General features: G+C 41.4%; 1 protein-coding gene across 2 annotated transcripts in view; it reads right to left on the bottom strand.

Moving 5' to 3' along the window:
- The window catches only part of DUSP16 (dual specificity phosphatase 16), a 100197-nt gene extending 73180 nt beyond the window's left edge, over positions 1 to 27017 (bottom strand). The window contains exon 1 of one of the 2 annotated variants that reach the window (XM_021001589.2): positions 26192 to 27017. The gene's annotated coding sequence lies outside the window, so the exon portion shown is untranslated. The remainder of the gene's footprint in view (positions 1 to 26191) is intronic. The other variant, XM_021001590.2, reaches the window with a different exon arrangement.
- Positions 27018 to 27374: the final 357 nt, after the last annotated feature.

The raw sequence follows: 27374 nt of genomic DNA, 5'->3' as shown, positions 1-27374 counted from the left end.
CCTATAGAAAATGAGAAAATGAGATTTTAATTGGGATTCAAAGGAAGCCAGTAGACAAAAGATGAGGAGAGAGAGCATTCTAGGCATGGGGGATAATCAAAGAAAATACCTAGAGCTGCTTTCCACCTTTGGTGTCCACGGGATTCACCTAACTCTTATGTGTGGCTCCAAGAAGCTGTAGCATGTGCAGCAGCCACACCTCGGCAAAGTATTTTGACAGACAGGCTAAACAAGGGGGTATCTACCCCAAGCATGTAAAGATACCCCCCCACCCCGACTACTCCCTGCAAAATGGGCAGATGAGAACAAGAAGGGGCTGAAGCAGGTGCTATGGAGCACCTGGAGCTTAGTTGGACGTCAAAGACACTGAGGTCATCCACTGCATCCCAAGTCAGGGCCACTCATCTTGACTTTTGCGCCTTGCCACTGGACTTTGATGGCTCTGGAAGAGAGTGAGGCCAAGGACTTACCACAACTCTGCCTCACTTAAATCCAATTAATGCGTGAGTCAAAAGACATCACTCAAAGACGTGCATGGTAGAGTGTAAGATGCAAGAAGACTGGATGGAAAAGACGGAAGGAGGTAGGTTTTATGAAGGCCTTTGAATGCCAAATAGAGGATTTTGTATTTGATCTCAGAGACCATAGGGAGTTTATTATTAAGTAGTGAACTGATCTGTACTTCAGGATTATCACTTTGGTTACTGAATGGCGGACTGGAGTAGGGAGAGACTCGAGGCAGGCAGATCCACCAGCAAGATACTGCAATAATCCAGATGTGAAATGATGAGGGCCTGCACCAGAGTACTGGCAGTGTCAGAAGTGGAGGACGACACCTAGGTATTGAGCTCGAGGGACTTGGAGGATGGTATTGACCTGTACAGCAATAGGAAAGGTGGAGGGATGGGGGAGGGCTTGGGGGAAAGAGAATGAGTTGGTTTTGGACATGAGTTGAGTTTAAGATGCCTACAAGATATCCAGTTTGAGATATCGGAAAGACAAAGGTGCAAGATCATGGTAAATTGAAAAAAGTACTGGGCTTACAGTCAGAAAACCTAGATTCAATTCCTAGCTCTTAACAGTAACCATGTGAGTTTCAGTTCCTCACCTATAAAAATGGGACAATGATTCATTCATTCATACTTGTACTATGCACCTTATAGGGGCTATTACAGAGAAAGCATTTTATAAAGCTTAAAGTGCTAAATCTAAGGTATTATCATAGAAATCTTCTTCCTTTAAGGCCCAGCTTAGGTCCAACATCCTCCATGAAACCTTTCCTAACAATTGCACTTAAAAATGTTCTCCTTTCTTGAGTATTCTTCAAGCACTTTCCCAGTATCTTTTCTTAACCTTAATCCCATTCCACTTATTATCACACTTAATTGTTCATGGCTTACATATCCTCTTTATTAGAATGCAAGCCCCTTTAGGGCAAGAACTATCCACCTATTTTTCCATATTTGTATCCCAAGGCCCTACTGCTCATAGTGGGCACTTTTCACACTGGTTGAGTTGAACTGGATTGGGAGCATACCTACAAAATCAAGGCAATCACTTAAGACCATCTGCTATCAGGAAAAATACAACAAAGTTTCAGGAAGTTTCCTGAAAAATGAGCTTACAGTTTTATGTGAACTTCACTTGTCCAGTAACTGTGAGAATCTTTCAACCAGGTTAACAAATACTCCCCAGAACAAAGGAAAAAACAAAACTGAGCAACGCACAATCAACCCAAATATAGCAATCATCAATTCTGAGAATTCATTTTTCCAAAATAATTTCCCAATCCTACTGGGTAATAATGAGTGGGAAAAATGAAAGATAAAACTAACCAGGGCACTTCATAAACAGAAATCCCAGTGAGGAAGGCAAAAGGAATTACAGATAAGTGGGGAAGATGGCCAGCTTTAGTATCTCCATAGTTCTCAACCTTCCTGGTCACTGCTCACTTCATTAGAGCAAAACACTTCTCTTCCTAATTCCTTTCAGGTCAAAGAGCTTTGATTTACAACAGTCTTAGGTACCAGCCCCACTGCTAGGAAAAAGGAAATGGATCTGGGGGTGGGTAAAGGACGGAAAACAGCTTCAGCATATTTTTGGTCAAAATGGAAACGCTGCCCAATGCTCCCTCCCAAGCAATCCCAAAGTGAGTATTCAATAACAGAGGCACTGGGTCTATAGTCCTGCCTCTCTTCTCTTTCTTCCGGCAGACTGGGAATCTCACCCGAAAACCAACATATTCTGTGGCTGAATCTAGTTTACGAACTTCATTTTGAAAAACACACACATATAGCAAGAAATGCTATGTATGAGCAGGCAAAGGAGCTGTAGTTTCTGATATGAGGATTCCCTTTACCAAAGCAGATGTTACCTTACCTAGAACATAAATTGTAGGGAGTTACACAGAAGTCCTCAGGTTCCCGCAGCTCACAAAGGTCCAGAGTTACACTTCTAGTAAATGTCAGAGATGGGATGGGAACTCAGGTCTTGCCGATTCTAAGGTAATTCTCTATCCACCACATCACACTATCGTATCGTGCAAAAAGACAATGCCTGCCCTCAATGTCATTAATAATCACTGAGACAATTTAACGACAAAGAATTCATCAAAGAAAAACATACCACCTATCCCTCCTGGGAGCTACTAAGTAAATGTTTGTGGTTGATGATGATGGCTAGCATTTATATGATGCTTTAAGATTTGCAAAGAGTTTTGCATATATGAACTCATTTTATCCTGACAACAATTTTATCCTACCTGAGGCAGATGTTAATTATTATCATCCCCATTTTACGGAAAGGTTAAACCAGATGACCTCTGAGGTCCCTTCCAGTTCTATAATTCTTACTTATTCTTCATAATTTTGTGTTATTTTTGCAGCAAGTATAAAGCAAAATAAAATTATGTACTATAATGATGCTATTAAAGTAATTATCAAATCCTTTGAAAACCCTAATATTACATCATAGAAACAATAGATTTCCCATACAAATGAACACATAAAAAAAATTTTTAAAGGTCAAATAACAAGAATTTGTCAATATAATTAATATAATTATTGAATTACGTATTGTTTTTTGGAGAAGAAAAATTATGAGTGTGATTAATTTCATTATCTACCTATAACCACTTTAGCCACTGTCAGCTAGAGTTTCATCTTTTTACTTCCAAGAAAAGTAAAGCACAAGAGAGGAGGCACTTTTAAATTGTTAAAATGGCAATAAACCAGTAGTCAGAAGGGGAATGAGAAAGTGATGCAAAGGATTTAGGTAATCCCTTACCCATGGAATCTTCTGCTAAGGCATTAAAAAGTCAGCCAAGCAGAGTATCAGTCCCTAACCTGACTGTATTATCTAAGTTCAAAATGGCCAATGGCAGCTCTGAACATGTTGGCAACAACTCAAGAGGCTCTCTGAACCATTCTCTTATCCCTTCATTAACTTCCCTACTCCCACAAACAGCTGTATTTGGTCACGTGTGGAAGAGGAAGGAACGGAGCGGAACATCAGGGCCTGGCCCCTGACCAATAACTAACAAGAGCTCAGATGGATGGCAGAGAGAGCACATACATATCCATGTACACTCAATCACAGAAGGGAACATCTATCTTAAAGCTATGTCAGCCAAGTAGCTCTAACACTTTCTGTCACTGTTATTCAGTCTTACTCTGTACTTTAGTAACTTACAGGACCACAGAGTCATAGAATAATAAAGTCAGACAGACCAGACCTTAGAAGTCACTCAGTCCCAACCCTTAAAGTTACAGCGAAGAAAATTAGGTTCAGGTCCTACAGCAACCCAATGGAAATAGAAGCCAATGGAAAAGCCAAAACTAAGATTCAGGTCTCTTGAACTGATTTCTGATTCTCAGTCTGGTGCTCACCATGTGCCACATGATGAATGACAGTCATCCATCGAAAATCAAATCACGATAAAATTTAAATTAAAATCAAATCTAGAACCAAAAATAGCATTGGATTCTACAAACAGTAGCATACAACCACAAACCCAAGGATATTTCCCACAGGTTACAGGGTAAAACAGGGTGTTGGTCAATGATGACATACCTGAATATAATATGAAGAAATTAGCCAGCCTCAGACTCAAATATGAAGGAAGGACAACAACCTGAGTTGACCTGACCACAAATGAAACCAATGTTAGAACTGCTTATATACCGACTGCTTAATTCCTTTTTGGCTAACAGTGATTTTCTTTGGCTTTTGGATTTAAGAGTTCTATTTCCTTTACCTATCATATTGATAAAATGTTCTCATAACCATAGCTCTTTGTCAAACTGCTCCATTCCCTCAGTGATCTGTACTTAGGGGCATTTTCAGGACCTTTATCAGTACCTGACAATGAGGGGATGAGGCCCGTGACTTCCCCTTTTCTCCTCTCTGTTTGGATTTGCTGGATAGTGTGAGCGTTGAGAGACTTTTTGGATATGTGCACAGTGACGTATACTAACACATGCCCCATAAAGATCTGTTAACCCTCTATGAAACTGTTTTAAGGCCATGAGATGGAGAATGCTAAGACTATAGAGAGCTTTTAAAAATGATGAGAGTTCAACCTTCAGCTTCACTAAAAGTTAGAAAGGGCACATCCCTTACAAGAGTACAAGCAACAGAAAGGAGAACCGAGAGCAGACTTCCCCAGTCTAAGCCATGGCGGCAGCCAGGGCAATGACAGAGTTCCTGCCGAGGCAGATATGTGAATGTCCACTCAGCTCAAGGTCAAGAGTGCAAGGATTGCACCTTCTAGGGAAAGAAGGGAATTTCCTGATGCAGCAAGTTCCTTGGAGAAATAAAAAGAGGGCAGTTCACATAGTAGCTACACAGCATCCTACCTGGGGATGAGAATCAGTGAATTATTCACAGTGTGGGTCATATGGGAAGGGAATTGCTTATTTAGCAGCCCTCAAAGTATGTTTACCTTCCGGGAGGAGGCTAAACCACATAGTGATACTATGAGTCTTAGGGAGACTGTGTAGGGCTCTGTGGGAAAGAGAGACTCAGCAGTATCTCAAAAGGGTTGCCTGATAGAGACCCCAAATTCAGTTCCATTCCATGGAGAGCTGATGTGCTTTATTTATTTTCTGTTTCCTATGTATGAGCTCCAGTAAATCTTCTGTACCTTATACACACTTTCTGTATCAGTGAAATAAAGGCTGTCTCCGATCTGTTATCTACACTGTACCTTGAATGCTAGCCTAGGAACTGAGGAACTTTTGGTTCACCTATAAGGGAACCTAGAGAAGACTAACCATAAGTCTATTAGGAGATTTTCCTAAAGTAACTCCAAGTAGGGGCAATGAGCCAAAGAAACAAAAATGGAACCACTTGGGGTCAGCCCCCAAGACTGGACCACAAAGGAGAGAAGAGCTGGAAGATATCTGACAGGATTAGCACTGAAAACAGGTTTGAGGCAGTAGCCAAGTTTGGTGAGAAGGATTTTTCTAAAGGAAAGGGGGGGGGTGGGAAGAGAACCTACACATACACACACACACACACACACACACACACACACACACACACACCCTCCCCAAAAGGACAATGGGACACTTCCACTGCCCCCACCAACCCCCTAGTGCCTTATTAGTCCAGGTTCCTTGGTGATACCTGGGGTACAAATGCCATCAAAAAAGTAAAACTAAATTCTAAATCTTAACAATTAAAAATCATTCTAAGTGTATCATACTAGAGTACCGAGCACTTTCTCCAGCCACTATGTACGTGTGCATATATAGAAAAATGTCACAGAAAAGAAATAAACTTTTTTGGAAAAAAAATTAAAATAAATATAAAAAATTAAAATAAAAAAGTTATTTTAAGTAATACGTGGTTGGTCTACCTGTGAAATGGTCCAATAATTCTCAAAAGCAACTCAGAATTGTGCTAAAAATAAGACTAAAATGTCCATACTCTTCAGCTCAGAAATCCAACTGCTAGGCATATACCCCAAGGAAAATCCAGAAAACTACCACATAGATCCAAATAGTCATTGACATTTTTTAAGGTATCAAAAAAAACCCCAGAAACTAAGTAGATGTTCATTGACTGGGGAATAACTGAACAAAGTATGTACATGAATGTAAAGGAATATTGCATCATAAGAAACAATATAAAGAATTCAGAGAAGCATGGGGAACCTTACTATTTGAACCAATATAGAGTGAAGTCAACAATACCAAGAAAACAATATACACAATGACTAAATAATGTCAACAGAATGAACAGACAAACAAAAACCCAAAGCAACATGCTGTGTAATTATAATAACCAAAACCAGTCCCAAAGGAAATATGAGAAAATTATCTTTCTTCCCATCTTTGGATATGGACCCCTGTATACATATCATCTATTTTTCTTCTCTTTTTCATTCTGTATCAAGGTCTGGCTCACTTGGTGACAGAATAGAATAGAAGCTATATCAAGAATTGGTGAAATAATTTTTTTAAAAATCAATGAAAATTTTTAATTGTTTTTAAGAAGCTGATTCTAAGAATTAGGAGCACAGATGGTTTAAGGGGACTCCAAACTAAACCAACTGGTCTAAACTACTTTTAAAAAACAAAGGAAAACCAGTACACCAAGCTGTCTAACACAACATAGTGGACTTTGGCTTTTACTTCATTAGTCCGTAAGTAGGTCAAAAAAAAAAAAGCATCAATCTGTTCTTCATCTCCAGGGTAAAGTACAGGGCTCTTTGACTACAGCACACCTTCCTAAATGACTCATCTCTAACAACAGTTAAAACAAATGAACTGTGGGTTTAAGGTTGTTATTGTTTGTCCTTCCTTCTCGAAGAGGACCATGACATCAGGAAGGTGATGCCATGACTTGCAAATGAATTGGATTTCAGTGAGACAGGGCTGTGCAAATTCACCAGCCTCACTCTCTTCTCCGGAGCCATGGGTCTAGAGGCAAGATACAGATCAGGATGACTAGAGATGGCCCCAGATAAGGTGGAAGACCTTGGCCTTTTTTTTCATGTTCAAGGTGAGGTTTCACTGGTATACTGCAATACAGGAGAAATTAGAAAACTCAAAGGATAATTAAGGTAACACCTTATTCCAATATCTGATTCAGGATTACAAAAGTGACATGAGAGCTAACGAGAATTTGCACTGGTGTAGACTTAGGCAATGATAAAGATAACAACTCTTCAAAACATCATCATTTAAGAGTTGTAAAGGATCTAAGAGATGCAGAATTTATAGCATGAAGAAACCTTAAAGATCATTTAGTCCAACCTAACCATTTTAGAGGTGAGGAAACTGAGGCTCAGAAATGACTTGTCCAAGGTCACTCAGCTAATAAGTCCCAGACTGGCTAGAATATACCACAGGTCTTCTGATTTCAAATCCAGTGCAGTGACCACTCCCTTCTCTCCTCACCATCCTGCCCGTGCAACTTGTTATCCTCCCAAACATGCAATTACACACCCCAACTCAGACACCTGTGAGTTCTTTCCCCATTTCACCTGCCTATCTCTTCTTGCAGCTGTAGGAAATTCAGAGATAGCATGGCTGATTCCATTTCCCAAGAGTCTTTCAGCAACAGCAACTCTGCTTGGTCTTCCTGTCTCCAAAGCAGTGGTTGCTTCCTGAACCACTTAAAATAAGTTTTTTATTGATGTCTTTTGTTTTTCACATCACATTCATTTCCAGGTAAATACCCCATCAAATCCTAACTTGTAACAAAGAAAAAACAGTTAAGTAAAACTGAACAAAAGAATTCTGCCAGGCAGCGTATGCCATATTTATTCCTCATCTAGAGGAATTCACTTTTAGCTAAAGGTGTATGGGGAATAGGAATAGGACAGATGGTGGAATCCTTTCTTGTCTATGTAAATGAAAAGGTATGAGGACAATCCTCCCTCCACCCCTCAAAAACCCTCACAAAAAACCCCCAAACCAGTTTTGTTCCACCTTCCTATCGTCTCCCATTTCCAAGTCTTTCTTCATGGTATCCTCTATGCCTAGAACATAATAATCTACCCCTTCCATCTGTGCCACGTGGAATTCTTGTCTTCCTTCAAAGTCCAACAGAGTTGGTTTTGTTGTTGAGTTGTTTCAGTTATCTCTGAATTTCTGTTACCCTGTTTGGGGTTTTTTTGACAAGAACATGGAAATGTTTCACCATCTTCTTCTCCAGTTCATTTTACAGATAAGGAACTGAGGCAAACAGGATTGAGTGACTTCCAGAGTCACAAAGCAATTAAGTGTAGGAGGTCAAATTTGAACTCAGGTCTTTCTGACTTTCCAAGCCTGGTACTCTATCCATTGGGCCACTTAGCTGCCCTAGCAACTGAGGCTGGATTTCATTCAATTCGATGCAATTCAACAAGAATCCACTATTTGTAAAATACTGTGATAGATTCTAGAGGTACAAAGATAAGGCAAGATAAATTTCTTGTCTTCAAAGGGAGGAGAAAGGAAGATGGAATATATTTGCAACTGAGGGAGAAAGCAGTGACAACTAGAGGAATCTGGAACAGTTCTTCACAGGAGGTAGTACCTCACCGAAGGCTTGAAAGAAGCTAGAAATTCCAAAAGGAAGAGGTAAGAAGAGAGATGTTCCAAACATGGGAGATGTCCTGATCTGTATCTTGCCTCTAGATTCAGATGGCTCTGGAGGAGAGAGTGAGGCTGGTGAATTTGCACAGCCCTGCTTCACTGAAATCCAATTCATTTGCAAGTTACGGCATCACCTTCCTGATGTCATGGTCCTCTTCGGGAAGGAAGGACAAAGGCAAAGGAAGGCAGAGAAACAAGTGTTGGGAATACCAAGTTGGAAAAATGGCAAGTAGGAAAATTTGACTAAAACTGGTCAAACTGTTTATTCAGGATTCCGAGGCCAATCAACAAGAATTTATTAATGTGCCTACTATGTGCCACGCACTGTGTTAAGCAATGGGAACAAGAAAGCGAAGAATTGAATAACCTCTCCTTTTCTTTCCTTAGATGTGTCACAGTATCTTCTACGGCTCTCTCCTTTGCACTTACTAACAAGAATCATTTGTATTTTAGGAATCCCCTCCATCGGTGCTGATCATTAGCTTTTCAGGAACTTTTCATCTTACAGAGCTGTCTGATCGTCGTTACGTGACTCACCCATGGAAACAGATATTATAAGCAGAAGCAGTACTTCAACACAGGTTTTGCTTACAAGGAAGGTTGGCCCTCTACCACCGAGGACATTTACTATTATTATAAACTGCCTCAAGATGCAGACTGCATCTGATTTCATCTTTGTATCCTGAGACAGTGGCTGAACATAGCAAGTGTTTTATAAATATCTGTTGAACTGAATCAAGTTAAATTGGAAAGAATCAAGTTCATACTGTCTCTTCTGTTTGAAAAGGAGCCAAAAGAGTTTGGGGTGAACAAAAATCAGCCAACATTAATAAGCTACAATTCTGTGCAGAGCACTGTGCTAGATAAATAAGTCAGGATGCCTTACATCAGACATATAATTTTATACAGACTAGGACAACAGAATAAGCACTGGATTCGGAATCAGAAGACTTGGGTTTAAATTCTAGTTCTGAGACTTACTACTCATGTAACTTTGGGCATGACACTTTAACTCCAAGTCATTTCCTCATCTGTAAAATAAGGACATTAGCCTAGATAAGGCCTATGGTCCTATCTAAATCTAAATCAATTATTCTGTAACATATTTCCTATCCCTCTCCCCTCAAAGCTCCCTGGCTTTACACAGTCTGGGTTCAATCTCAAAGGCTCTCTGGCTCATTTTGACCCCAGTTTCCTTTGGGAAACTCAGAATATAGGTCTTCGTAGATGTGGAAAAGGGGGTTCCCAGTAAGTCCTGAAGTAGAGATTAGCCTTTATTTTACCCCTCAGACGGAAAGAAGAAAACACAAGGGCTTAGAAGAGCCCATAAATAATCAATTCAATTCTCTTCCTTCTCCAATAAATCCCACCTCCCCCCCCCCCCCCCGCCCCAGGACCTATATAATTATCCAGGCTCATAGTGCCACCCTGTGGTTTGGACTCATCTCAGAACCAAAACAACAATGTTGGAGCTATGGCAAAGGCAACCCCAAGACATTCAGGTGACTGACTCAGACCTTTGGATTCAGGCTATTGCCCAATGGTTTAGACTCCGCAAAAAAGAAAATGAACTTGGGGTTGTAAGAGAGGCAACTGCCTTTCCTACGGATGGATACCATCCAAATAACTCCCAACAGTAGTCAAAGGTGAACCAACTCTTTGCCTTTCAGTATCATAGTTGCAGGGCCATGTATGTGCACAGTGCCCTTCTCTCCAAAAGTAGGTGTTGCTCTCCGGAAATTATTCCTTCTCTCTCTGGAAGACTAGGTTTAGGAGGTTTAAAACTTTGGGATCTGAACCTGTGCAATGATGCAGTATTATGCAAGAAATCCCTTGCTACTCTTTCCAGTAACCTAGATCCTGGAAAACTCCTCTAGAAGGCTGGGTGAGGTTCCAAAACTCCTATCCCTTTGCTACATGGTTCCCCTCTTCATAGTTGTAATCTCTCGGACTAAGAGTTTATGCTATTGCCTCTCCAGGAACATCTCAGGGTCTAGGAACTCTCCTGGGGACAAGTCACTTAAAGGCCACCACCTCTTGCTGCCATGTCTTGGGACACATAAGTAACAGATATACTCCTAGAAGGAGTTTACTTTAGGAAGGTACAGACTGATAGGCAAGATCTTCAGCTTGACAATACCCGGGATTAAGAACAAAGAGTTAGTACTATATCATGAAAATTAAGTAAAAAATAACCACCATGATAAATATTTAAATAAAAAAATGGAAAGAGCCTCTTGCCCCTCCCCCCCTTTTGGAGAAAGTGGATCTGGGTTTAAACCCTGGTTCTGCCACAGGATGCTGGGAAAGTTACAACCTCTCTGGGCTTTCAATTTCCTCAACAGTGAAATGAGAAGACTGAGAACAATTTCCCAAATTACTACTTAGCAAGATAATGAAAAAAATCCTGAAAAAAAACACCTCATACCCATCAAGCTATTAATGATATCAGTAGGATGATGTCTTGACTTGCAAATGAATTGGATTTAAGTGAGGAAGAGCTATGCAAAGTCATCAGCCTCACTCTCATCATCAAAGTCCAGCAGCAAGGCACAGGTCAAGGTGGCTAACAATGACCTTGGGTGCAGTGGGAGACCCTGGCCTTTTTAAGCTAAGGTCTTTCCAAGGTCTCAGTTTGTCTGAGGCAATGTCCATTCAGTAGTTAAAGGCTAGGTAAAAACTGAGGCAAAAGATGGCCTAGTTTGCCTTCATAAAAAGAATCAATCTTGGAGGAAAAAAAGACCCTCAGAGTTTCTGGCCAGAACAGAAACACTAGTAACAGGGTAAATGTCTAGCAACTGCTCTGGGTGGAGAACTTGTATTCATGACACGCTTTTAAATTTAATCAGCATTATCAACATTTTCCTCATCACTTTCTTTCAGGAGTGGGGAACCTTCAGACTCAAGGCCACATGTGGCCTTCTAGGTCCTAGGGTGGGGCCTCTGAGTCCAAGTTTTACAGAACAAATCCTTTTATTAAGGGGATTTGTGCTGTGAAGTTTGGATTCAGTCAGAGGGTGGCATTTTCCAACACTACAACCAGACTTCTGTAAAGACTGCCACTAACAGTCATCTTGAAGCTCAGATCTCTCAACTGAATCAACAGTGGTTTGGTTCTTTTTATTTCAAGATTTTTGATGGTTATGGGGGAGAGAGGTTAAAGGTTTTCCCATACAAGATCTTTAATGTTGACCATAAAAAAGTTATCAAATCAAACAAATATTTACATTATTGATGACTTGGACTCATTCACAGAATCAAAAATGAAAGCAATTGCTACAATCCTACTAAAAAGTAAAATAGTTTCACTGACACTGATAATTTGAACTTTTGTAGCCGTAAAATCAAATAGTGGTGCAAAAGTTGTTTTAAAGGAGTATCCCATCAATAAAAACAATTAAAATCATATTCAACAAAAATTTGATAACACTCCAGATGTTGGGACATACAATCAATAAAACCACAACTATTTACTAAGTACTTTGTTACAGCTGAGAGACAGTCAGCCAGCCTCAGTCATAATGGGATCAAATCCCACCTCTGAAACATTTTACACACATACACATATCTATACACACGTGTATATGTGTATAGATGTGTGTGTTATATGTGTGTATGTGTATATATATGTATATACATATACATATATATGTAGCTAGACGGTACAGTGGATATATAGGTAGGTGGTGATTCAATGCTGGGCTCAGAAGCAGAAAAACTCAACTTCATGAATTTAAATCTGGTCTCAGACACCAGCTGTGTGTGACCCTGGACAAGTCACTTGACCCTACATACCTCAGTTTCCTCATTTGTAAAAATGAGCTAGAGAAGAAAATAGCAAACTACTCCAGAATCTTTGCCAAGAAAACCCCAAAATGGAGTTACAAAAAGTTGGACATAACTGAATAATAAAATATGTGTATCTATAATATTGTAATATCATGTGTAAAAATAGGTGTAATCTGTAATAAATATATTAAAATTATTATAATCTTATTTATGCACACAAAATAAGCAAGGTAAATTCATTCTTATCTCTGAGGTCAAGATCCTTATAATTACACAGTATTCTGTTTTTGTTGTTCCTTCCATTTACATTGTGGTAATTATTGTGCATATTTTGTTAGTCTGACTATTTTTGCTTTTCATCAATTCCTATGTCCTCCCATACTTTGTGGCATTCTTCACATCTAACCACTCAGTAACATTCCATTCCATTCATATGCCATAATTTGTTGAGCCATTCACCAATTGACGGGCATCTATTTATTTCTAGTTTCTTCTATAGTATCTTTGGGCAAGTCACTTAACTTCTCAGTAGTAATTCAGGCAAATCTCTAAGACTTTAAGTTACTGGAAATGTCAGATCTAGAGAATGTCAGGCTAGAGAACATTTCTCACCATGGCTTGCTTCCCTAAGCTGAAGAGACCAGAGATCTTGGGTTGTGTTATTTTGTTTGGGGGCGGGGGGGAGTGTCTTTTTTTAAGTACAAGGTAACTCAGAGCAGGGAGGGGAGTGGATCAGAAAAGACATCATACAGGAGATAATGCCCCAAGCTGAGCTTGGAAGGAAGACTATTCTAGGCTTGGGGAATAAACCGCAAAGGAAGAGTTCAGGAAAGAGTTAGCAGGCCATTTTGGCTGGAATATGAAGTTCATGGGCTAGGAATTGGACCTGGAATTTCACTGACCTAGGGAACTCCCAAATGGGGAAAATCCCTCTTGCCTGTGCAGACCTTCTCTTCCATTTACAGTCTGAGACAGTTACCTAGAACACTTCAAGGTTAATTGATCCACCCAGGGTCACAGAGCCAGGATCTGGACTAAGTTCTTCTTGACTGAGGCTAACTCTATCTACTACCCCACTCTGCCACTGTATAAATACCTTCCACTTTTAAAAATATATTTTGCATTTGCTTAGGGCTATTTCCTCCGACAAAAATCTAAGATTACCAAGGTCAAGAGCCATTTGGCTTTTGTGTTTGTATTGACAGTATCCAGCAGTACCTGGAATGTGACAGGTGCCTAATAAATGCTGCCTCAAATGAGACTGCGAAGAGGATTAATATGAAACAAGTCACAGGTTCACAGGACGACAGACTTAGAGCCGAAAGGGACATTAGGTACATCAGTCCAACTCTCTTCCCACCCTCATTTTACAGATTAGAAAACTGAGGACCTGAGAGGTTAAATAACTTGCTCAATGTCACAAATGTTACAACTGAGGCTGCGTTTGAATCCATGTCCTTGGACTCTATGTCTGTCTTTACTTCAAACTCACCATGTCCAAAAGAGATTTCATCCTCTTTGCCTCTAAGCCTGCCCAGCCCCTGAATTTCTCTATTTCTTATTAAGTCACCATTACACTTTTCAATCATCCAGGTCCAAAACCTTAGAATCCTCCTCAAGTCTTCACTCCCTCTCCTCCCACAGAGCCGGCCATTGGGCTGAATCCGTCGACTGTCCCATCAATTTGTCTCTGCAACATCTCACGTATGTCCTGTTCTCTTCACCAGCACAGGCCAATAAAATCCAAGTTCTGATGAACCCCCTGGCCGCAGTACTGCAGCAGCCTCCCATTCTCCCTCCTTTCAGCATCAGGCCTTCCTCAATCCATTCATCCTCCACAGAACCACCCAGACAATATATCCCTAAGGTACAAGCTTAACTGGGTCATTTTCCCCGGTCAAAACTTTGAGAGACTTCCTATTGCCTCTGAGACAAAACACAGATTCCTCAGCCTGGCATTTAAGGCCCTACACAATCTGGCTCCAATCTACCTTTCCAGCCTTATTTCACAAGAGCTCTGCATTGTAGTCAAACAGACAACTAACTGTTCTCCAAACCTGACATGTCATCTCCTGGCTCTGTGTATTCACTCAAGTCTCAGAATGCCCAGAATGTGAGAATTCTCTCTCCCTCCATTCTCTCCGTCTTTCTTTCCCTGCCCCTCCTCCACCTCTCTCTGACTCTCTATCTCTCTCCTTCCTCCTCTACCTCTCTTCCCCCTTCCTCTATCTTTCTCTGAATCCTTATCTTCCTTTCAGGACTCTCTGCTCAGATGCCACCTCCACTGTGAAGCCTTCCCTGAACCCCTTCATGAAGTTTTAGTGTTCTATCTCTCTTCAAATGACCTTGCATTTACTGACCTGTGTACAGGTGGAATCCCACCAGTCCAAAGAATCTAAGCTCCTTGAGGGAAGTGAAGAGAAAATAAGCATTTATTAAGTACCCACTTTGTGCCAGGCACTGTGCTAAAAGCTTTGCAATTTATGATCTCATTTTATTATTTATCTCATTTGATCCTCACAATAATCCTGGGAAAGTAGGTGTCCCCATCTTACAAATGAGGCAGATAGAGGTTAAGCGACCCTGAGGCACAGCTAAATAAGTGTCTGAGGCTGGATCTGAACTCAGGTCTTCCTGACTCTAGGACCAGCACTGTATCTACTGAACCCACCACCTAGCTGAGAGAATGGATTATTAGTTTTTTTCTTTGTATTACCATAGTCCCACGGTACCTTGAACAAAGTGAGTAGTTAACAAACATTCGCTGAAGTCTGTACATGAAGAAACATAATATTTGGAAATAATTTAACAATGAGTTCATTTCTATCAAGGGTTTATAGGTACCATTCCTTATAAAATAAGGGATTAGGAACTGCCTGAGTGTCAAGTTGCTTTATACAAATGTCTTGGACCCAGAAACCTCAGAAAAGGCCATTATGTACCATATACAGAGTAACTAAAGAGAAAACCACAAGATAAACAGATGGAAATAATTTGCAAGACAGAAGTACCACACAAGGTAAAAACCTCACAAAATAACAAGACACAACTGTAACACTTCCATCTCTTCCATAACCCAACCTCCAAACCATGAAGCATGGTGGGCTCCACCAATGCCAGCAACCTCAAAGGTCTATGATTTAGGGTTCAGCTGTGGGGATCCCCTTCTAGTACTCCCATGGCAATAAACTCACACTGGATGCCACCCCAACCCACAGGAAGCAGCAGATACGGATTCATGTGGAGATAAAAAGGGAGAGCAACTCAATTATAATAATAAATAATAACAAAAACCATCTGGGAGGAAAGATCATGCCCAAAAGAAAGGACTGGTAACCCACCTGGCACCAGTCCCCTTCCCCTGATGTTTACTCTGGGCAGAGACCCAGACCAGATCCCCAAATCCCACAATGTTGGAAGAGGCTGAAGACACCTACTCTTAGGATATCTGTGCAGCGACGGATGGAGGAAGAGTCAAAGAGTAAACCAAAAACTCTCTGCAGTCTGGCTTCCAATCTCATTAACCAGAAGCTGCTTTCTCCAAAGTTACACTGATCTCTTAACTGCCAGACCTAATGGCCTCTTCTTAGTCCTCATCCTTCTTGACAACCCTTGCCACTGTCAATCACCTTCTTCTGGATCTTTCTTCTCTCTTAAGTTTTCCTCATTCTCTCTTACCTCTCCTGGTCCTCCTCCTGCCCGTCTGACCTCTTCCTGTTCAGTCTCCTTTGCTGGATCTTCATCCAGTTCACACTAACTTATTCTGGATGTCCTCAAAGGGTCTGTGATGGACCCTCTTGTTTACTCTCTCTAAACCATCAATTACCTCACTTAGTAGTCCCATCAGCTTCCAATGATTCAATTATCATTATTCAATCATTGCTCTGCATATATGACTCTCATATCTATTCATATAGTCATAACCTTTCTCCTGATCTCGAGTAGATATCTCACAGACATCTTAAACTGAATACAGCCAAAAGTGAACTCATCATCTTCTCCACCCCACTCCCTCCAACTCTGTCCTCTTCCAAACTTCCCTATTACTATCAAGAGTACCACCATCCCCCAGTCACCTAGGTTCACAACCTAGGGCTCTCCTCTACTTGTCAAGATCACCCAACACCCAAATCCAATCTCTCGCCAAGTCCTGTTGATTCTATCTCAGCAACATCTCTCATGCATCCCCTTCTCTCCTCTGACACATTTCAATCCTGGTGCAGGTCCTCATCACTTCACACCTGGACTATAAATTGCAGTACTCTTCAATCTGGTTTCCCTACCGAAGTCTCTCCTCACTCCAGTCCATCTGCCATTGTGTCATCAAAACGATCTTCCTAAAACACACTGGGTGCTCTCGCTCTCTCTCTTTCTCTCTCTCAGTAAGTTCCAATGCTCCTTATCATCTGTTTGGTGTTTAAAGTCCTTCATCACATGGTTCCTTCCTACCTTTCTAGTCTTACACTTTACCACCCTCCCCATATTCTGCACTACTCTCCCTACTGTTCCTTGTACAAGACACTTCCTCCTGTTGGTGCATTTTCCTGGACTGATCCCTCATTCCCATCCCACATTGGAATTCTCTCCCGCTTTATCACTGTCTCCTGGCCTCCTCTGACTTTCTTAAAGTACCATCTAAAATCCCACCTTCTATAAGAAACCTTTCCCAATCCTTTTTTTGTTTGTTTGTTTGTTTGGGGGGGTTTTTGATGAGGCAATCAGGGTTAAGTGACTTGCCCAGAGTTACCCAACTAGTGAATGTTATGTGTCTGAGGCCGAATTTGAACTCGGGTCCTCCTGACTCCAGGGCCAGTGCTCTATCCACCGTGCCACCTACCTGCCCCCCAATCTTTAATATTAGTGTCTTCCTTCTAAGACTACCTCCAATTGATCCTATCTATATCGCGTTGGTACAACGTTGCTTAGGAGCTGGTCTTTTATTTTTTTAGTGCCTGGCACGTAGTAGGTACTTAATGACAGCTTCTTGATATGCCTTGACTTATATATATATGTCCAACATTTAGCACACTGGTAAACAGTAAGTTTAATGAATACTTGCTAACTGATTGCTTGATTATTCTAATAAAAATCTTGTAGAGACAGCGAAGTAGCCACGGCTCATTAGTTAAAAATATTTTGTCTGCTGTACTTTTTTTCAGTAATGATCACACCCAATATTTTTCCACACTTGGCATTCTCTCCTCTTTCAGATACCTTAAGAATATATTTCTCAATACCCTCAACATTTTGCCTCCATACAGACCAATATGTGTATTGGTCTAGTCTAAATGTAATTTCCATCTTTTTCTTTGCTTTCTCATGCAGAGGATGTTAAGAGTCCAAATGTGGTTCTACTATCACTGATGGAGAAAGTAATTAGTTATAAAAATCATTATTAAAACTTTTCCATTTTTTGCCCGCTTCCCTAATAATGCTATCCTGATATATCTTGGAGATGACCTGGATTAGTTGGGTCTCCTGTCAAATTGTCAGCAAACTTTTCCCTTCCACTGTTTGATGAGGCAACACTGCTCATAATCTTCCACGTATATAGTTATCTATAATATTTTACCAATGAGTTTATATTCTAAACTATTCTTGTCCTTGGCTGACAACTCTCTCTGCTTGGCAAGAAGATGCAAGTGTTTGCTGATTAAAGTAGTTTCTGGGCTCTTTTACTTACTATGGCATTTAATTTACATTAATTAAACTTCCTTATGAAACAGTGATAGTCTGTCAATGCCTGTTCATTTATCCATTTCCCATTCTTCAGTAAACAATCAACTTTTTTTTCCTGCTTTTTGCTTTTTGGTGAGGCAATCGGGGTTAAGTGACTTGCCCAGGGTCACAGAGCTTTAATAAGTGTTATGTGTCTGAGGCCGGATTTGAACTCAACTCCTCCTGACTCCAGGGCCGGTGCTCTATCCACTGCGCCACCTAGCTGCCCCTCATCATGGTTTTGATATATTGTGGGTTGACATAAGAAATTAAATGGGAATTTTGGGGGAGTTTTGCAGAAGCGGCAGAAGACGCACAAAGGCCAGCAGATGGCACAGAAAGTTTAGAAACTCAAAAATGCATAAAATACATGTACAGTATTATATTATACATATATATATATATATATATATATATATATTTTTAAGACCATAATAATTCAGACTTCTTCTACGGTATGAAGGGAGTGCCAAAAACTTTAACATGGATTTACCAGATCTCTGGGCAGAGCTCCTAACAGCTCTGCCCCCCTCGAAATGTGGAAGGGATAACCGTACAGACAGCTGACTCAGAAATTACTCCATTAGTAATTAGCAATCTTGTAATTGGATACTCATCATGCCTAACACTTCCCGATTCTTCTTGAAGAAATCATTTTACACATATATGTGTGTATGTGTAATATATACATATAACATATAAACATATATATAATGTATATATACCAATGCATGTGTGTATATGTCTATATGTATGTGTATATCTATGTCTATATAAATCATTATATATATGTACGCATGTATATAGGGAGGAAGCGTCTGTATGTAGTCTCTAAGCCTCTGGTCTTCTGTATCACATGACACAGGATTAAAGAATCTTGTTTCTTATTCCTTAACAATGCTTCATAACATATTTTCATCATTCTCCCCATGCCCACACAAGTATAGTAAGTACAAAAGCATATGCTGATTTAATTTTTAAAGTCTTATAAAGTTCTTCATTCTATCTCATCATCTTCCACTACCTATGTTGATGTCCCAGCTGAAATTATGTTCATGGTGATCACTTTGAAAAAGCGTATAACAAGCATTCAGCATGAGACAACCAAGCGTTTCAGAAAATGATATTTCTTGTTGCATTTGAACGCATGATAAAGCCAACTCCCCTTTCCAAGAAGAAGTGAGCCACCCTTTCATTTAGCTACAGATTCTCTGAAAAGTCTTATCCTCTAGGGCTTCATTACATCAAACATTTGGCCTTGGGTTCTCAATAAAACATAAGCATTCAGGCGCTTTCCATGTGTCAAGCACTGAGCTAAGCACTGAAGATACAAAGACAAAGTGGGGAAAAGGAAAAAAATGTTTGCCCTCAAAGCTTATATTCTAAGGGAAGAGACAACCAGTACATAAATAGATATATACAAGAGACATATAAAGTAGATACCAGGCAATCTTAGAGGAGAAAACACTGGGGGTTGAGGGGCGGGGGACCAGAAAAGGTCTCTTGCAGAAAGTGGCAGCTGAGTTGTTTCTTGAAGGAAACCAGAAAGGGGAGGTAAAAAAGCAGAGGTGAAGAGATAAAGCACTCCATGAAGGGGGAGCTGATAATGCCAAGGCACACTGTGTGTAAAGAACATCAAATAAACCACCATGAGTGAACTGTATGGTGGAGTGCAAGGAGCAGAGAAAGATGCAAGAAGACCCAAGTTAGGGAAGGACTGAGGGGCAAAGTGCCTAACAGGTCAACATAAGAGTTTATTTTGGATCCTAGAGGTAACATGAAGCATTCAAGGGGTGTGAAATGACCAAACCTGATCGTTGGGAAAATCTCTTTGGAAGCTGTGTCAAGGCCTGATTGGAGTGGGGAGAGACTTGAAGCAGAGTGGTCAATTCGGAGGCTATTGCAATAGCCCTCAAAGGAAATTTTTTCAGTATGGTCCTATCAACAGATTTCCATCTGCTTGCCAAGGACCAGCCTGGTTTAGTACCCAGTGGCTCATCCCCCAAGCAGGCTGGTCACAAAGAATTCTTCAAATGTGGAAAACTCACGAAACAAAACAAAACAAAAAGGAAAAAAGGTCTCTGTTCTAAGGAATCCTTTTTTGTTTCTGCTGTGATGGAGTAGTGAAAAGGGGACAAAGGCTGTTAAAAATTACACCGTTTTTAGGCGACCTGTAAACATTAACTTCTCTCTTAAGTTCCAGATGTGACCATACTCCTCCATGGCAGGCATTTCCCAACCTGCCACCATGGCTCTTACACCCTCCTGGACCTCCAGAGACTGTGCTATAGAAATCCTGTCCTGGGGCTGGGCTATACTAATTGGTAATACCTCCCTCTATCCCAATTATTCCACTCACTTTGTCCCCATGTTTCCCCAGACCAAAATACCCTTTCCTTGCCATCATTCGCCTAAATATAGTCTCCTCTATTAGAATGTAAGCTCCTTGAGAATAGTGACAGTCTCATTTCTGTATCTGTATTTGCAAGGTGCATAGCATATGGTAAGCACTTAATTGACGCCCATTCATTCATTCATTCATTCACAGTACACTAAATTGGGGATGCTCGTCCATTCAACAAGAATTTTATTAAGCACCTACTATGTGCCTGGCCCTATGCTAAGGGCTGGAGATTTGGCAACAATGGCCTTCTGGACCTTCCAGGAACAAGACAATGTCTTCTCTTCAGATATTTTTTCTGACTGTCCCCTATGCCTAGAACATTCTGCTGCCTCCTCTCCATCTACTGATCTTTCTGGTGGAATTCCCTTAGGTCCCAACCAAAATCCTCTTTTCCTGGAAGCCTTCCTCAATCCCTCTTAATTCTAGTTCCTTCCTTCCGTTAAACATTTCCTATTTACCTTGTATATCATTTGCTTTCTACATATTTGTTTGTATGTTGTCTGTCCCATTAGATTGCGAGCTCCTTGAAGACAGGGACTGCCTTTTGCCTCTCCAGCACTTGGCATAGTAGTCAATTAATAACGTTAATTGATTGACTGAGAAAGAAAGAAAGGCAGAAGACAGTCCCAGCTCCCAAGGAACTTATGGTGACTAACTACTGAGCTTAATCAATCGTCATTTTTCCTTTAAATGAAGCCTATAATCAACATTAGCTGGCTACCATGTTATATCGTTGACTCACGTTAAACTTTTTTCCTCTCCTTGTCCATGATCTTTCAAAGACCACTGACAATTGTTGGGACATTCATCACATGCAACAGGTCCTTCAGCACCCTGGATTGTGCAGTTCTCCATACATAAATGCAAATTTGACTATGTAAAGAATTCTGAAAGAAATCTGCATTCCAAAAAATAAAAAGATCTGTTAACTTTACTATACAGTACTTTGCTACTACTCCCCCAACCAAAAACAAAAACAAACCCAAGTGAACTTGGGCACAGAGCTTCACAGTTGTGCCAGATGAAGGACTTGGCTTGAGATCTCCTGTGTCCAGAGAGAACTTTGCCCACTTTGCCTACCTAACTGCCTGTTGGCCCCTGGGTGTCTTCCCTCAGTCACTGCTCTGGTACCCAGTGTCTGCCACCAGTGACCCCACGTGTTTGTTGTCTGTCTTCACCTGTCTGGCTCTCACGTGGCCCTCAGGTCAGGCCCCCACGTGGCTGGCCCCCAGCTAGAGTCGTCCCTTCTCTGTACCCGGCCTCCCGGCCTCCGGCCCCCCCACCTGACCTTGAATAGTGTGCGGGCCTACCTTCCAAGTCTTCCTCTTTCCCCTCCCCACATCCAGGGAAAATTCAAATTACATAGAGAATCAATTTACATACAGGTCCAGCCTACTTCGGTAACGCAAGATTCACCTGTAGTTCATCTGGGCCCGGGTGTCTTAAATTCATAAAACGTAGCTAGGGCTATCTTACAATCTCCTTACTTATTTATGTAATGTAATAGATTTGAAGTTTAGTGTTTTTTCCTTAACATATTTACCTATTCCCGAATATGTTCTGATTCGGTTACCATTAACAAGTGTTCAAGTTAATGGAAAGAAGAGGCTGTCCAGAAACATGCTCAGTGAAAAGAAAGTAATATGGAATTGAGTCTGTTGTATATAACCAAATAAGTAGAAAACAAGAGCTGACTATAAATCTTTACATTATAAAGAGTCTTTTTGCCTAGTTCCCTTCATCTGTTTAATATAATCATAGGAAGTCAGAACGGAAGAGATGAAAAACAATCTTCTCATTTTATAGATCTTTCTTAAAATGTCACTTTTCTCTTGTGCTTGACTTTTTAAACTCTTTTTCTGGGTGTTTTTATCTCAATTTTGTTTTACTGGTTTATAATTTTATTATCAAAAACTTTTCATTCACACCCAAGCACATAAACGCTAAAACTTATATTTCTGTATGCCAGATGGTCTCCAATGAAATAGTTCAGAAAACGTAAATTAGAAAAAAAATTTACCAGATAGTCCAGGAAAATGTGGTTTTTCAAAAAAAAAATTATACTTTACCAAGACCATCCCATATTACACACCTGCTCAGCTCAATTAAATTCTCAGCATAAGCAATTTAAAAAAAAATTGCAGGAAGAGAGAAGAGGAAGATATCACAACAGCAAAACAAACCCAAAACACCAGTTCTGGCTCTACTCCCAGTCACTGACCAAGGCCAGCAACCACTCTGGGTCCTGTTCTTAAACCCCGACCTTGGCATCAACTCAAACCCAATACTGTAGTTAGACACAGTTCTAAAATTTAAGAGATAGAAAAAAATGAAGGTCCAAGGAGGTAAGGTATTTACCTTACCTAAAGAAGGCTCCAAGACTTTTTCCCAGGCACTTCCAGGAAGATTTTGAAAGAACAAAGTCTAAAACTTCTGTTTTTTACATAAGATAAATTTAATAGGCATTATTCCACCCTTTTTACCAGTTAGCCTCTATGTTTAGCCCCCGTGTCTAAAATGCACTCACTCTTGACCTCCAGCTCTTAGAATTCCTAAAATTCCTTCAAGCCTCAGGTCAGCACCACCCCGAAAATTATCTTGTATTTACTTATCTGTTCCTGTTCAATCCCCCTATCAGAATATAAACTCCTTGAAGGCAAGATCTGTTTTGTTTCTGTCTACGTCCCCAGCATCTAGCACAATGACTTAAGAGATGCTTAATAAGTGATTATTGAACTGAACTGAATCTTTACACCAAAGGTCAAGGATCTGTCACAGTTCAGTCCAGGATAGTGGAACAGAGAAACTTTACTCTTCTGTTCTCCCTCTCCCTATATAATAATATTTTATTGGAATGGCAGTATTCCAATAGTTGGAATAGAAACACCCAAATAAAAAATACATATTTTCAAGATCAAAGACCATAATTCAACTTGTAGTTACTGTCCCATTGCCCACAGTTTGAAGATTTTTCTATATTATATTAGTAAGATGATAGTAAATTAAGCTCCGAAATTTACACTGCTGGTATTTGGGTTGACTTTATCAACGTACAGTAATCACTTTTTGCTTTATTTATATATGTATTTACTTACTTATTTTATTAACAGAAACAAGAACTTCAGTTTCAAATTATTTTTTGCCCTTTGAACTTAGGGTCAATTCAGTAAGCACTGACTGGCTTACCTGTAAACTCCATTTAGGGATTGTATTTTAAGCTTGCTGCAACTCAAAATTAAATGTAATAAAATTTAGAAAATACTAACATTCCATATAAACAGTCCTTCTACTTGATAACTTTCACGAGTTAGGAAAAAATGCTTTTATGAAAAACATAAAAGAGTGTAGCCAACGTCTCACCAAGTCTCTTTACAAAGAAATTTATTTCTCACCGACACTTTTGCCAATTATGACGTCAGCAAGTTTTTCTTAATTATGACTACTTAAATTGTGCATCCACAGATTTCTTGCAGGACTAAAAAAAAACAACAGATCAATTGATGTGTAAATCTGGGTTTGTGTCATTTTGCTAATGTGGTTAATTCAGTTAGAACTTCAAAAAAATGGAAAAAATGATTGTTTTCTTGACCTGAGATGAGGTACTGTTACATACTTTCAAGAAAAGGTTATATTTCTATGATATACACAATCAACCCTATAAATTCAACACATAAACAGGCATTCTTCTCCCAGCATGTCCTCCCAGTCTAAGTGCCTCTAGAAAATGAAGTTCTACTAAAAAAAAAAAATCAGTAAGACAAAATGTCTGACCACTTTCTGAATGAGTTTTCTTCATTTTTAAGGGCAAAGTGAGAAATCACCACAAAGTGGCGGTGGGGATGAATCTTGGAAAAGCAAAAGGTTTCAAAGGTTATGAACTGCATTTATAGCCCTTGGGCTCAAGAGAGGAACACAATTGTAACCGGTGGCCCAGAAGTCTCTCCAAACCAGGTTGGTTATACAACAGGTTGTTCCCACGTTTCCTCCACTCCTACGAGATTTCTTTAAAAACTAAATTGGAGAGTCACATCTGATGAGTGCAAAACACAAAGATGTCAGCCCCTGGCAATTAAAAAAAATTAATGGAATAATACACTAACTCACAAATTTCTGTCAAGACCAGGTTATAAATATATTTTTTAAAGATTTTACATTAACTATTCATCTTGTTACAATAAAATGTTTATCCTTTTTAAAGTACTCGGTTTTATTTTCCCAAAGACACTAGTTCCATTAAGAATAAACCAAACGCCTTTTGTTACTTCATTGGTTCGAGATACTAATACATCTACCTCTAGAATACAAACTTCTCTGCTTAGCATCTAAAGCTCTTCAAAACACCTGGTTCCAAGCTACTTTTCCAGAATTATTTACCTTCCTCCCATTCAGGCAGTCTTTGCTCCAAGCCAATTACCCATCTCCGCGTCTTTGCACACGCTGTCTGGCCCCTATGGGCAGAAATGCACTCTCTTCATCTCCGCCTCAGAATCCCTCTCTTCCTTCAAAGTTTAACTTTAAATCTTTAAATGCCAGCTCCTAGCGTCCACCTAACCTGATGTCTACAGCTGCTACTGCTGCACCCCCCACCCCCATCCCAAACAGTCCACCTTGATCCCTGTAGCAGTTACTGCTCCCCCTTACTTTGTGTTTACATTGTAAATATTTTGTATATTCTTTCCTGCCTACAAGGTTCCCCCCACCCCCAAGGAACGTGAGCTGCACGAGGGTGCTCGGCTTGTTTTTGGTCCTGGCGCCCCCCAGAGCCTAGCCGGATGCCTGGCACACAGTAGGCCCTCATTCTAGGTGTGTTGATGGATTGGTTAAAGCTTGGAGTAGTACTGGGGTGGGGGGGTGCTGAGGAAGGAGGAAGCTCGGCCGATCTAAAAAGGGTTATAGAAATGTGAGTCACTGTTATTGTTACATAAACTGCAACCAGATCAACAAGAAGCTGGCCACCTGAACCCCCTGGTCCCTCCAAAGCGCGACCATCGGGACCACCTCTCCAGGGTTCGAAATGTCACTGCCCTCCCTCCGATCTTCACCCGCCAAACCCACGCGTGACTCGCCTGTGGACCAGAGACGGGTTTGCAATAACACCGATCCTCCCGGCAGCCAAAGCACGTTCTCCGGGCAGGAGCGCGGGGCGCGGGGCAAACAGGCGTGCCTGGAAATAAGCAGCGCCGCCCGAGCCGCCCTCCCCGCCAGGGGCATCGGCGCCTCCCGGCTGGTCTCGAGCAACGGGCTCCGAGGGGACCGCGGGCGAGGGGCGAAGGCCCCCACCCGCCCCTTCCTCGCCCCGCGCGCCGGCTACTGCCCCAACTCCGGGAGCCGCTTCTCCCCTCGACCTAAGCACCCCGCGGACCCCCCGGCGAGGCCTACGGATCCCTCCCGTGCCGAGACCATCCCCAGCCCGACACCGCCACCCTCCTCCCCTTTAAAAGCGGGGGAGAGGGGGAGGGAAAAAGTGAATGAAAACCCCGAGAGAGCCGCGCCGCCCGCCCGCCCCGAGGTGTCCATGCTGCGCTGCGCTGCGCAGGCTGGGCCCGCGCGGCGAGCTGGGGCGCACGGCTGCTCCCAGGGTCCCCCGCTTGGGGGGTCCCCGTCCCTGGGCCGGTGCCCTCTGCGGCGCCTCCGCTCACCCCTCGGCCGCCCGCTTTAAGAAAAAAACAACCCAACCCAGCACCCCACTTACTTTTCCCCCACCTCTCTTTTGCGCTCCCCTCGCTCGCCGGGGAAGAAACGAAAGTTGTCACCCGCGTCCGTCTCCCGGGGGCTCTTCCCCTTCCGAGGAGCCGCCGCCGCCAACGCTGGCCCGGCTTCTCTCCTCCTCCTCCTCCTCCTCCCCTCTTCTTCCTCCTCCTCCTCCTCTTTTCTCTATTATCTTCTCCTTCTCCGAGTCTTGGCGACGGGAGGGTTGGGAAGAGAGGAAATTTGCAACTCTTCTTCTCCCACCCCCAACCTGCTTTGAGTTTTAAAAAAAAGAAAGTCAAAAAGGATGAAAAACTTAGGGAGGAAAAGTGGAGACTTGTAGAGAAAGTCAAGGGGGGAAAATGAATAATAATAGTTTTTTTCTAAAATAATTAAATCTCCCTCCCCCCCAAAAACAGTGATACACAGAAGTAGGGAAAAAGGCAGGGGGGAGGGGGAGGGTTAGGGGGGAAAAGAGAAAGAGTCGCTGGTCAGGAAACTTCAAGCTAGGATGAGGTCATTGGTTTAAAAATAAAGCGATGGCGTCATTTGAAACCAATCCCAGTGAATGAACTCAGCAGAGCCCCGGGGAAAGGAGGAGACAGGCGGAGGAAGAGACCAGAGTGGGAGAGACGGGAGCCTGGGCAAGGAGACAGCAGTTCCAGCTCCTCCATCCCAGTGACCCGAACCCGGCTTTTATTAGGTCTAATGTTCCATGCTTAATAGTAGAACAGTGTTTCTTCTCCTCTCTGTCATCTGTGCAAGGCATAGAATTACGTTCTCCTTCCTTGCATTCGGCTGATTCACAAGTAGGTTCCAAAGCGGCAGCTGGGAGGAGCCTGGCTGCACAATGAGGCGCTATTCAAATAAGTCGCTCTTCACTCCTTCCTTCTTTCTCCCTCTAGTTCCCGCCTCTTTCTTTTTTTTCCCCCTCCCTCCTCCCTCTCTTCCTCTCTCCTTCACTCCCTTTCTCCTTTCCTTCTTTCTATCCTGGCTCTTTACTTGCCGCATATGCTTTTCCCTCCGTTCTCTTTTCCCATAACAGATCTTTATAGAATGGATGTTCAACAGATTTCTCCCTACTTCATACCCAAAACCATTCTCGTTTTCGAAGGATGTTTTCAGTTGATTCATTAACGTAAAGGAAGTTTAAGAAAATACGACATTTGATAGCCAGTTTTTTAAAT

Source organism: Phascolarctos cinereus, unplaced genomic scaffold (genome assembly GCF_003287225.1).
Source record: "Phascolarctos cinereus isolate Bilbo 61053 unplaced genomic scaffold, phaCin_HiC Scaffold_1;HRSCAF=81, whole genome shotgun sequence".
Classification (NCBI taxonomy): Eukaryota; Metazoa; Chordata; class Mammalia; order Diprotodontia; family Phascolarctidae; genus Phascolarctos; species Phascolarctos cinereus.
The sequence above is the reverse complement of the archived record's forward strand: the minus strand, read 5'-3'. Positions and strand labels throughout refer to the sequence as shown.